This window comes from Eretmochelys imbricata, chromosome 4 (genome assembly GCF_965152235.1).
Source record: "Eretmochelys imbricata isolate rEreImb1 chromosome 4, rEreImb1.hap1, whole genome shotgun sequence".
Lineage (NCBI taxonomy): Eukaryota > Metazoa > Chordata > Testudines > Cheloniidae > Eretmochelys > Eretmochelys imbricata.
The window spans coordinates 138,044,499-138,057,393 of NC_135575.1; positions in this window are offsets into that span (position 1 = coordinate 138,044,499).

Sequence of the window (12,895 nt, forward strand, 5' to 3'; positions counted from 1 at the left end):
GCGGCGTCGGCGTAGGCCCGGCAGAGGGCGCTCGCTCTCCGCCCGGCCGGCTCGGCCCCGCCCCGCCCCGGCCCGGCCCGCCCGCGGCCTGCGCTTGTGCCCGGCCCCTGGGCAAAGACCGCGCCGCGCGCCTGGCTGGGGGCATCAGCGCCAACGGGGGTCACGCCCCTGCCACCTGTTGTCATGCCAACGCCAACGGGGGTCACGCCCTGCCACCTGTTGCCATGCCAACGCCACCTCATGTCACGCCCTTGCCACCAGGGGTCATGCCAGCGCCACGCCATTGACACGCTTTGTCATGCCTCAGCCATGTGGGGACGGGTAACACCAGGGGTCGGCACCATGTTGCGCGACGGACACTTGACAAAATAACTTTACTTAGTGATGGGCATGGGGGGGTGAGGGTGGGGAGTATGTCATTCAGTCATTCCCTTTTTTGAAAAATTACCGCGGACCTCAGCATTTTTACCAGGCACCCTTGTGTCCGTGTACAGACACGCTGACCCCTGGGTAACACCAGCGTCAGGCCAACACCACGCGGTGTCATGCCCCCTCTCCCCCCCACCTGGGCTAACACTGGCATCGCGCCGGCGCCACACGGCGTCACACCCCTGCCACCGGGGGTCACGCCAGCATCGTGCCGGCGCCACACGGCGTCACGCCCCTGCCACCGGGGGTCACGCCAGCATCGCGCCGGCGCCACACGGCGTCACGCCCCTGCTACCGGGGGTCACGCCAGCATCACGCCAGCGCCACACGGCGTCACGCCCCTGCTACCGGGGGTCACGCCAGCATCACGCCAGCGCCACACGGCGTCACGCCCCTGCCACCGGGGGTCACGCCAGCATCGCGCCGGCGCCACACGGCGTCACACCCCTGCCACCTGGGGTCACGCCAGCATCGCGCCAGGGCCACACGGCGTCACACCCCTGCTACCTGGGTCACGCCAGCATCGCGCCGGCGCCACACGGCGTCACGCCCCTGTCACCGGGGGTCACGCCAGCATCGCGCCGGCGACACACGGCGTCACACCCCTGCCACCGGGGGTCACGCCAGCATCACGGCACTACTACACAGTTTGTCACGTCATTCCGCCACCGTATGAGGTGAAAAATGTTATGGAAACTCCCATGTACTGTTGCTTCATTGATGTGTGGCTAGTCTAAGTCACTGATCACAGGGTATATTAATTTGCAGCGATGGGGGAGACCTGGACATACATCTGATAGTCATAACACGCACCAGCTACTGCCCCAGGGGAAACCAGCTGCTCCAGACAGATGTGTTGCCTTTTCTGGGGCTAGGACAGGCCGCATTAGCCTGGTGCAGCTGTTGCCTCGGCCAGCGGCAAGGTCAGGAGGAAACGTCTAACGGCGGCTCACGCTGGGTCTGAGGCAGTCAGACCGCGCCAGGGACTTCGGGGCTTTAAATAGAAATGGCAACGTCAGGCCTGACCGTTCCCAGTGTACAGTCAGCTCGGCAGCAGCCCCCTGGGCAGTGGGGCAGAAGGGGATATTGAGCAGAGCTGCTGCCATGTGAAATAACTATGGTAGGGAGCAGCTGTAACGTGACCGGCTGGAAGATGGCGGAGGTGCTCGGGTCGCTGGGAATTCGGGGCTACATGTCACCCGTTCACGTACAGTGTGACGTCCCAGCAGGTGTACGTGAGCCAGGAGCGGGTAGCGGGGGATCAGAGCTGCTCTTGTGTGTGTGTTGTAATGAACCAGCTTTGTGTCGCTGAATGAGCGTGCCAGGCCACAGGCAAGATAAAGGATCTACTATTGCTGTTATAGGGGAGTTCTCCTGTAGCGCAGGCTGGAGATGTGCCTGTGCAGGGGGTGTGAATCCCAGCTTCTTGTGCGTGTGAGATTTCCCCAGTTGTGTTCCACAACACAGGGCGGGCAGACGGACCAACATTTCAAATTCATTTCAGGGAGAACTGTGACCCTCCCCGATCAGGCCCTCCATGGCCTGTGCTCCCTGTCCTGCCGACCCTCTCCAATCCAGCCCCCAGGCCTGTGCTCCCCAACTTCCCCTGACTTTCACCGATCCACCCTCCCATCCTCCCGACCCTCACTGATCTGACCCCCCCACCTGTGCTCCCCAACCTCCCCTGACCTTTACCAATCCACCCCCCATCCTGTGCTCCTCCCCGACCCGCACAGATCCAACCCCCCCCATCCTGTGCTCCTCCCTGACCCTCACGGATCCACCCCCCCATCTTCCCGACGCTCACCAATCCGAACCCTCAACCTGTGTTCCTCCCGCTGACCCTCACCGATCCAACCCCCCGGCCTGTGCTCCTCTCCCTGACCCTCACCGATCCGACCCCCCGGCCTGTGCTCCTCTCCCTGACCCTCACTGATCCAACCCCCCTACCTGTGCTCCTCCCCTGACCCTCACCAATCCAACCCCCCCAACCTGTGCTCCTCCCCCTGACCCTCACTGATCCACCCCTCCAACCTGTGCTCCTCCCCCCGACCCTCACTGATCCACCCCCCCATCCTGTGCTCCTCCCCCAACCCTCAGAGATCCAACCCCCCCAGCCTGTGCTCCCCATCCCTCTGACCCTCTCTGTTCCAGCCCCCAATCCTGTGCTCCCCTTCCCTGTGTGTTGGAGTCAGTGTTAGAATTCAAGGATTCCTGGCCCCCAGTCTTGTGCTCTGCCATTTTTTCTAATTGCTTTGTTTGATACACCCCATTCATTTACGTGTGTGTTGCTTCATGCTGTAAACACTGTGCCTACCTGGGACTCTGCATTTTCATGATGCTGCAAACCCCAGCCATGCAGAACTCCAAGGCAACACTGGGGACAGACCCCAGCTCCTCCAGCTCAGTGAGCACAGGCCCCTACCACTTGAGCTAATAGAGGGTCCCCGTCAGCAGTATTGGGCTTATGACACACAGTTGAGCAGTTCTTATAACCAAAAGAAGCTCGGTGGTACTCAACCTTTTCTGTACAAGGATCCCTCTCCCACCTACTTGGGATCTAGTCAGGATCCACCCTCCATTTAGCAGTAGAAGAAGAGCAAGATGGTTGCAATACCGATACCTCTTCATGTTGCCATGTTGATTACCCAGATAGTGATGGTGGCAAGTGGGCTGAGGCCAGAGAACCCTCTGCTAGCACCATGGGTAGAGCAAGAATATTTGATGGCCCCTCCAGGTGACTCTGGGAAACTCCTCGTCCCTCTTGCTCATCTCCGTGTATTGGGATTTGGCAGTTCTTGCCTGAGTGTCATGGCTGAACCACAGCAGTAACCGGAGTGCAAGAACCTGTCGGCTTCAGTGACTTATCCCTTACCATAACCCAGCCTCTCCCAGCGAGTCATTATTCATCGTATGCTCACGAGCCCACGTTTCCGGAGCTGGCGCAGCTAGGACAGTGTAAGGCAGCGGCCGGGACACCGACATGACAAACTGCATCCTGGAGTTTCTATTCAGCCGCTGGAACAACCAGCGTTCACTCTGTGTTCTAGCACTGGGCTCCCTCCAGCCCAATCTGAGCAAAACAAGACTTCTGGCAGCTGTGGGGGAGAGGGGGGAATTTTCAAAGACATTCGGGGGATCGAAAATCACCTCCTCAAAACCTGAACAGAACAGGTGGGGCATCAGGCAATCGGGCAGCAAACTGATGGTGGCAAGTTGAGCAGCCCGTTCATCTGACCCCCTCACCCTTCCCTCCCCACTTCTCCCCTCCTGCTGTTCTACTGACGGAATCCCATCAGTTTAAGACCTAGTCAATTTTACTCAAGAGTTACAAGCAAGTTCAGGTCCAACTTCTGCCCTTTGGTCTGCTGGGCAAAATTGGGGGTTTTACCGTTGCATTTACCTTTACAGTTGTTCTCCCTCCCTCCCTCACACAGACAGCAGGGAATCTCATTAAGGTCTCGATCCTTCAGTTGGATCCACGCAGGCCTGGCCCTGTGCCCACCTGCAGCCATAAAAGGGGGTGGGGGTCCTTTCTCCCCAAGGGCAGCGATCGCAGGAGGTTGTGTGTTACAGCTGTCAGACAGAAACATGCACTAAAGGCGTAGGGCCTCTCTTCAAGCCTGGCTGGAGTGTAGCAAAGGTGGGAAAGGAATGGAGAAGGCAATAAATAACCCTATTGAAGTAAATAGCAGGCAGGAACCTCTCCAGAACAAACATTCCAGGACCCTCCCAGTGCTCGCAGCTCCACTCTCAGGCTCTCAGGCAGAACAGAGGAACAATGATCACTTTGTTAATCCCTTGGTGTCAAATCCAGTGACTTTGGCCCCTCACTACCTGTCCCCCTTTTTCCTTAACCACTCTGCTGAGATATTACCAGCAGCCTTCCCTCCTGGAGGGGTAGTCAGCCTGAGGAACAAGGATGGTGGCCCACATCAGACATGCCAACTGGGGCAGAAGCTGGAGCTAGGGCTGATTAGGATTAGCTCGACCCGGCCTGGATGAGCCTCCTCCTTGCTACAGGTTTCAGAGTAACAGCCGTGTTAGTCTGTATTTGCAAAAAGAAAAGGAGTACTTGTGGCACCTTAGAGACTAACCGATTTATTTGAGCATAAGCTTTCGTGAGCTACAGTGCCCCTATCTGTCAATCAGGGAAGGACGGGGTGGCGGGATGCACAGACACAAATGGGAGATAGGGGCTCTGCTTTCAATGGGAATTGGGTGCCTTAAGGACTCTCCAGTAACCAAATCGTTAATAATATACTCTCCCACCCAGTGCATGAAGACCCCCTTCTATTACTGTGACAAATTCATTCATTGAATGAAAGCCAGCAAAACCCAGACTGCCCCAAGCTCAGAGCGAGCTGAGGCGAGAGTTTCTTTCTTCTGTGGTTTGTTTTTAAAACCTGTGCGACCTTCTCCCACCTCAGACACAGCTGCCGAGGTCTGAACGCCGAGTGCGTCTGTCCATTCGCTCCCACTGCCCCTTTCCATCTAAGAAAATATAGACCAGCCAGAAGTGCAGATTCTTAAAAGGAGCCTTTCTCCATTTTATTTTGCTGGAATAAAAACCCCTCACAGTCAGATATTGATCTAGAGAGATAGCTAGAGATACGTATACATATAGATCTTTACATATATATATACACACCTATCTCTATATGGACATATATATATATATGTACACTGTAGAAAATCCAAAAGGCAGTGACTCTTCACAACATTATAACCCGATGGGGATGTACAATAGACTAGTCGATTGTGAAATGTGCTGGAGGTTTAACAATAGGTTTCTAAATGGATACATCTTTGCTGTACAAAAAGTCCAGGTTTTTTTTTTTTTTAAATTTCTTTTCTTTAAACACATTTACCAGAGGCACAGTTAATGCGATGGTGTCTGAATGTGGACATGAGTCACACTTAGGTTTGTTTTAATTAAAACTTATTCTTTTGAAAGTATATGTTTTCGTGGATGTTTTTTCCAAGTCTCGCTAGACGGAGTTCAGAGAAACCCATCAAAAGTCAACGCGGAACACAGGGGAACAGTTTAACTTCTGGTTTGAATTCACAGTAAGAGCAGATAGTGAGTAAGAAACAAAACGCACAAGGTCAGGACTTAGCTGCAGAAGATCAGGACTTACATTTACAGTAGGGCTGTCCCAAGTGCTGCCTGCAGGGCTATGCGGATTCCAAAGAAGCCGCCTGCTGCTAACCCAACCCCTACCATTGGCAGGGCCAGGCTCCAACCTGTTCAGCTGTGGGGTTTTTATTGCTGGTGAACCCAGACAACGTTAGGCCAGATCCTCAGCTGGCCTAAGTTGGCATCTCTCCACCAAAGTCAAGAGAGCTATGTGGACTGCCAGCAGCTGAGGATCTGGCTCACTGTTCCTGTAAAGGAACAGACACAAGACAGAGACAAGCAAATAAGCCATGGAAATTTAGTTTCGATTTAAAAAACCCAATGTAAATGCAAAGGCAGGTTGGACACACTCCTGGCAGGTCACCTGTCAGGGTCCCACATGCTTGGGTGCTCCCGGTTCACCGCTTTTAGAAGAGCAAATGTCAGACTTAGAGAAGATCTGAGGAAGTGCAAATGAAAACACCCTTCAGAGGTTCCAGCTCAGAACCTGACTCTGTCATCAGATGGTAAGAAACTGCATAGGCATTTGGTTTGCTCAGCACACTACTAGGGTGTGGCATTTTGCACCAGTGGGGTAGATCTGCCCATGTGGTTTTGTTCCTCCAGTCATCCAAAAGGAGCCAAAAGTGCCATCCCGATAGACTAGAGAAATACAGTGTCTTCCTAAGAGATGGGCTCAAAATGATACTCTGGATCCAACCTGCCCATACTTGGATTCTGACCAAGTTTGGATCCCAGTCCAAAATTCAGAGCTGCCCCGGTCTCTGTTTGGATCTGAATATAGCAAACTATGGCTGTAAAAGTATGGACACAATGGTTGCCAGTGGGGATCAAACTGGTACCTTCAATGCCATAAACACAAGCCCTCCCGCCTGAGTTAAAGGACTCCTTCTGTCAAGAAGCAGAAAGCTGTTATAGTTGCAGGGGCCAGCCCCTAGAGGGAGACATGATCATGCATACTAGGGGATTCTGATTCATAGAAATCTGAATCACAGCCCAGGGAAGGCAATGGAAAGACTGCCACTTACTCAGATGGAGTCTGAACCAGGGCTTGGGCCAATGTATTACACAAACTCCGGGGAAACTCCAATCTCAAGTCAAACTCTGTAGCTTGGGCCCATCCCTCATCCAAATGTCATAGTCCTGGCTCCAAGGGAAGAAAGCTGTGGGCTTCTTATACGCACCGTCTGACATTAGGAGCATCTAAAGGCCCCATCAGAATGGATGGCTCTGCCTGACAGTATCTGGAGCAGGAAACAGCTACAGTTAAATCTTGCTCAACAATTAAATATCTTTGTAAGGGAAAGCCAAGATTGATTTCTTCTGAGAAAATAACCATTCAAATCCAGAGAAGTACAATCCTTGCTCTTCAGGTGCCTTGCCTGACACTGGGCCAAGCTATGGATTTGATAATATATTCAAGGATTTATGATCTAAACGAACAGACTCACCTACCAATTTGAGCCATATCCCCAATGTCTCCAATAGACCACTCTGTGTCTAACTTAGCTCCAGAGCCCTGTCTTCCATTTGATCTGCTAAGAGAGGTCTCCATTAACAAGCTGGCGTTTGCTAATAGTTCCCACATTGCAGTAGTCATGACTGTCATTGTTTCCCTTTCCACTCAGATCAAGAGTGATCTGTGGGACCTGTGGGGCAGGGGGAGGTGGCAACAGCTGTGTACATATGTAACATCTGGCAAACGAAGTTCTAAGGGATCCCTCCCCCACTTGCTGCTCTGCGGTGTGTATGAGGCGTTGCACTGCGGCTTGCTGCTCGGTTTGGAACGGTTTTCCAGCCAGCTGGCTGCAGTTGTAACACTGTTTGAGCCCCCACCTAATGCACTGACAAGCCATGTGACAATGGCGCATGCTAGGCAAATATAGGCAGAGCATGAGAACTACATTACTTGGGAGCGAGTTCGGAGCATGTTATTGGCTAGCACAAGTTGTTCCAAGAAATATCTGCACACACTGGACCGGGAAATCACGGGGATCAATAGTTGTGCTGGAAAACAGGTGACAAGCACAGCTCCCAGAGAGGCAATCCTGAGTTGGCCGTAGCTAGCATAGGTCAAGCTCTAAACACAGATGGGGATGACAGGGCAGATCCTGCTAATAATTTCATGGCAAAGGAGCTGATTACTAACAGAAGATGGTTCCTAAGAAAAGAAGGGCAATGGTTCCTTAATAGTGGAAGATCCAGGCCTTTCTGCGATCCCCTGTATAGTAGGCATTGAGACTCACCCTGCCAGGGGCTGACTCCCGCTGGCTTGCCGAGCCAGTTGCTAGGAGTTCCAAAGGGAAGGGGAAATGGAGCGATGGCTCGTAGGTGCGACATCTCTCAGGGGCGCTTGCACGGTGGTCCCAGGCAATGTGCTGGGGCAACTTCCATGGTGTTTGGAGAAGGGCCTTGAGGGCAAATGTCCTGGTGGGGCAGAAGTGGTCATGTGTGTGGATTTTATGTCTTAGGCTACAGGGGTAAAAACAGGAGAATTCTTCGCACTGTATCAAATGTGGGGCCAACCAGGCCTTCACTGTTGTCACTGTGCTGCACATCCTGGCTGCTGAAACCTGCCCCAGCAGCTCGGTCCCTCACTACTTGAGCTAATGGCCTATCGCCACCGGGTGCGAACAGCATAGGTCCTATAACGCAGTGCCAATTCCATCCAGCAGTGGGCAGTAGTTCACACACATTAGCCTGATCACTACAGAGCACATTAGCATGCCCCTTGTGCCAAACTGTGGCCCGCTGTGGCCTTGAGCCCCGCATCAGTTGGTGAGACATCACTACCTCCAGGAAGTTTATTCTTTGTGAGGGACATTTAATAAGTTCTCTCCTATGAGGCGAGGGGCACAAGGGGGTAGGGGGGAAAGGCAGTTCTCTTTGTTCTCCCATAGCACTTTCAAAATAGGGCTCTCTCAGGCAGCACATTATATTTTTCTTACCCCTTTCAGATGGAGATCTCAGGGCATCTTACAAAGGCTGTCCATCTCTGGGCATTTCTTCTGGGCATCCAAGTCTCAGAAGAAGAATGGAGGGAGCTTAATGGCCTTGTCTAGGTGGGCTTTGTGGAAGGTATGCACCAAAGCAACAACAGGACGTCAACATCTCAGGTTCTCCACAGGACTATCAATGGGTAGAAGGAACACAGAGATAAGCAGGAGAGCAAGGGCCCAATCCAGGGAGATGGAGAATACCCCCCATTCCTATTGGAGTCAATGGGGGCTTGAGGATGCTGAGCACCTTGTTGGATGAGGCCTGTAGTCCAGAACTTAGCTCTTGAAAATGATTTCTGCTCCTACTGTCACCCACATAGAAGTTACAGAAGTTTCTTTTTTTGTTTTGTTTAATAATCATATATACAGAACTAGACCATTATTTACATCCAAGTACACTTGTCTCTGTATAATTTAGCAGCATATAGTATATGATTCGGTTCCTATTTCCGTTAATAAGCACTTCACACAAAAAACCGTCAGTGATTTTCCTACAGTTTTACGCTAGCAACGATATTGTTTGCTTGTCTGTTTGCAGCGATGCGGTTGATCGCCAGTCAGTAGATTGGTGGAGGCTAAGCAGTACTGGGCATAGCTAGGTGCGCAGTTTTAATCTCTAATCCTTTCCCGTATGGCCATTACACACCTGCTGCTCTGGAGACAAGCCAAAGCAACGCAGGTGTGACGTCTTAAAGCAATAAAAGCAAAATCATGGAAGAAAAACAAACACATAAAGAAATAAAGGATCCCATTCTTCCCTCCCTTACACGAGTGTAACTCATTTGAGCCAAATCTTCAGCTAATGTACGTCCGGAGCTCTGCGGCAAGGAAGTTATGCGGATGCACATCAGCCAAAGATCTGCCCTACTGACTTCAATGGAGTCGTTAAGGATCAGAACCTTTTGCTTGGCAACCCACCAGCAAGAGGCACCTCAGGCAGCCCGCTGGGGCATTAACTCCGTGCTGACCTGGGAGGGAAGAATGCCCGTTCCTAAATCACCAGCCTAACTTCTGAGCGCACCTCGGGTATTCGGTGCGGCTCTCCCACCAAAGGAATGGAGGGCTCAGAGCTGCGTAGTTCAAGAGATCTGAGTAGATCCCAATCCAAGGTGACATATCTGCAGGAAGAAAGGTAATGACACACGACCAGAGGGGTGGGAACAGGCACTTTCCGCCTGTAAGGTGGAAACTCTCTGCACAACACCCTCTCCTGTCCTTAAGTGGCTCTGTGGTCCCTAAAATCGGCAGTGTGTCCAGCAGAATGAGTCCGTTTTCCACCCAACAGTTTTGGTGGGGACTCAGGGAAAGGAAGGGAACGGGATTGTGCACTTGCTGGCATTTCCGCAAAATATCTGCCTACAGGATTCACGGGGTAAGTAACCTCAAAAGGGGGCAACCTCAAAAGGGGGCCCTCAGCTACCCTCTTGTAATGGCAACACACGGGTGGGCGTCATACACAAAGAACAATTTGCAGCACAATCACCCTGCAGAAAAGTCATGCCTGACTAATCTAATGGCCTTCTATGATGAGATAACTGGTTCTGTGGATGAGGGGAAAGCAGTGGACGTGTTATTCCTTGACTTTAGCAAAGCTTTTGGAACGGTCTCCCACAGTATTCTTGCCAGCAAGTTAAAGAAGTATGGGCTGGATGAATGGACTATAAGGTAGATAGAAAGCTGGCTAGATCATCGGGCTCAATAGGTGGTGATCAATAGCTCCATGTCTAGTTGGCAGCTGGTATCAAGCAGAGTGCCCCAAGGGTCGGTCCTGGGGCCAGTTTTGTTCAACATCTTCATTAATGATCTGGAGGATGGCGTGGACTGCACCCTCAGCAAGTTTGCAGATGACACTAAACTGGGAGGAGCGGTAGATACGCTGGAAGGTAGGGATAGGATACAGAGGAACCTAGACAAATTAGAGGATTGGGCCAAAAGAAATCTGATGAGGTTCAACAAGGACAAGTGCAGAGTCCAGAAGAAGCCCATGCACCGCTACAGACCAGGGACCAAATGGCTAGGCAGCGGTTCTGCAGAAAAGGACCTAGGGGTTACAGTGGACAAGAAGCTGGATATGAGTCAGTTTGCCCTTGTTGCCAAGAAGGCCAATGGCATTTTGGGCTGTATAAGTAGGGGCATTGCCAGCAGATGGAGGGACATGATCATTCCCCTCTATTCAACATTGGTGAGGCCTCATCTGGAGTACTGTATCCAGTTTTGGGCCCCACACTACAAGAAGGATGTGGAAAAATTGGAAAGCGTCCAGCAGAGTGCCACAAAAATGATTAGAGGACTGGAGCACGTGACTTATGAGGAGAGGTTGAGGAAACTGGGATTATTTAGTCTTCAGAAGAGAAGAATGAGGGGGGATTTGATAGCTGCTTTCAACTACCTGAAAGGGGGTTCCAAAGAGGATGGATCTAGACTGTTCTCCTTGTTCTGTCATCTGCTACCATTGAGTAATGGTCTCAAATTGCAGTAGGGGAGGTTTAGGTTGGATATTAGGAAAAATTTTTTCACTAGGATGGTGGTGAAGCACTGGAATGTGTTACCTAGGGAGGTGGTAGAATCTCCTTCCTTTGAGGTTTTTAAGGTCAGGCTTGACAGAGCCCTGGCTGGGATGATTTAGTTGGGGATTGGTCCTGCTTTGAGCAGGGGGTTGGACTAGATGACCTCCTGAAGTCCCTTCCAACCCTGATATTCTATGATTCTATGAAATGGTGACTTTGCTGAGTCTGGCTTTTTAAAGTGTCTGGCTAATTTGCATAGAAAACAGCAAGTTAAGTAAGGGGTGGTGGAGTGTTCAAGGTTCAGCTTTTTCTTGGATTTCCCTTTACACTGGCTGATTCCTATCACAGCTTTAATGTCTCTTAAACATCGCCAGATCCTCAGCTGGTCTAGCTCCTACTTCAGTGGAGTGACACTGATTTACAGTAGCTGAGGTTCTGGCCCAGAATCTTCACCCCCCCCCTCCGCCCTCCCGATCAATGGTGGACAATGGACATTAAGGGTGGTCTTAAAACACACCACCTGCCTGTTTACTCAAAGATCTGGGATGCTACAGTGCATTGGATAAATATGCATTTAGGGGCTTTTTAATGCATGGATTGTTGGCCTCCCTACTCTGGGACACACCTAGGGTATATCTACAAAGCAACTAGACGCCTCTGGGTGCGCCAGCCAACTCTGGCTCATGGGACTTGGCTGTTTCATTGCTGTATAGACTTCTGGGACCCTCACAGGGTCCTAGAGCCCAGGCTGCACCCCAAGCCCGGAATTCTACACAGCACTGAAACAGCCCCACAGCCCAAGCTCCCACCCCGAAGCCTGAGTCAGCTGGCACGGGCTAGCCGCGGGTTTTTCTTTGCTGTGTAGACATACCCTGAAGGAGCTTTCAGGAAGTGTACTATAGATCTGATTAGATCACTCTTTATTTAGGGAATGTTCCTGCAGAACACATAAATCTGCAATCAGGGTCTGTTCTGCACTTGTTAGGCATCAGTAGGAATCTCAGGTATGTATTGAGTGGGTAGACGGCAACAATGTGAACTGCTAGTTGATGCTAACACAGGTTAACATCAGGGGTGTGAACATTCTCAAAGGCTGATTGGGGCCCTTTAGAATGATAGGGGGAACTCCTGGCACCATTGAATTCAGTGTGAGTTTTGCCATCAACTTCATTTGAACCAGAATTTCACCCCTAGTAATGGAGGAGCTGTAACAGGTCCTGGGGCTCATCCCATTCGGAGTGTGGATCCTGTTCCCCTAAACATCGTCTTGTTAAATGATGGCCTGAAAAATGACATGTAAGGTTGGTCTGAAATCTATTAAAAATATTTGTAGTTGCTCAGCCCTTTTCCCTTCCATCCAAGGAGCTCAGAGCTCTTTGGGGACAGCAATAAATTCATCCCTGCAAGGTAGGGAAGGATGGTTATCCTGATTCAATTCATGGGGAAACTGAGGCACAGCAAGGTGGCTTGCCCCAGCTCACACAAACAGAAATCAGACACCCCACCCCCCCCATCGCTTAACTCATGAAGAAGCCTAATTCTGAAGGTTTAGGGCACTCAGCCCGTCACGCTGACTGATGGGGACTCAGGGTGCTCAGCACTTTGCAGGATCCAGCCCTCACAGGGTAGGCAGGTAGCCAGCTCCATTCAAGTCAAGGGAGTTACTCTGCTTTACGCCAGCTGAGGAACTGGCCTAGCTAATTTAAAAGGACAGAAATAGGGCCTAATTTCGTACACGCTTAATTCAGCCTTCGCACACAAACTAGGCATTTGCAGACCCATGTGGCCCAGGTATGGCTCCAACAGGCCAACATGCATAT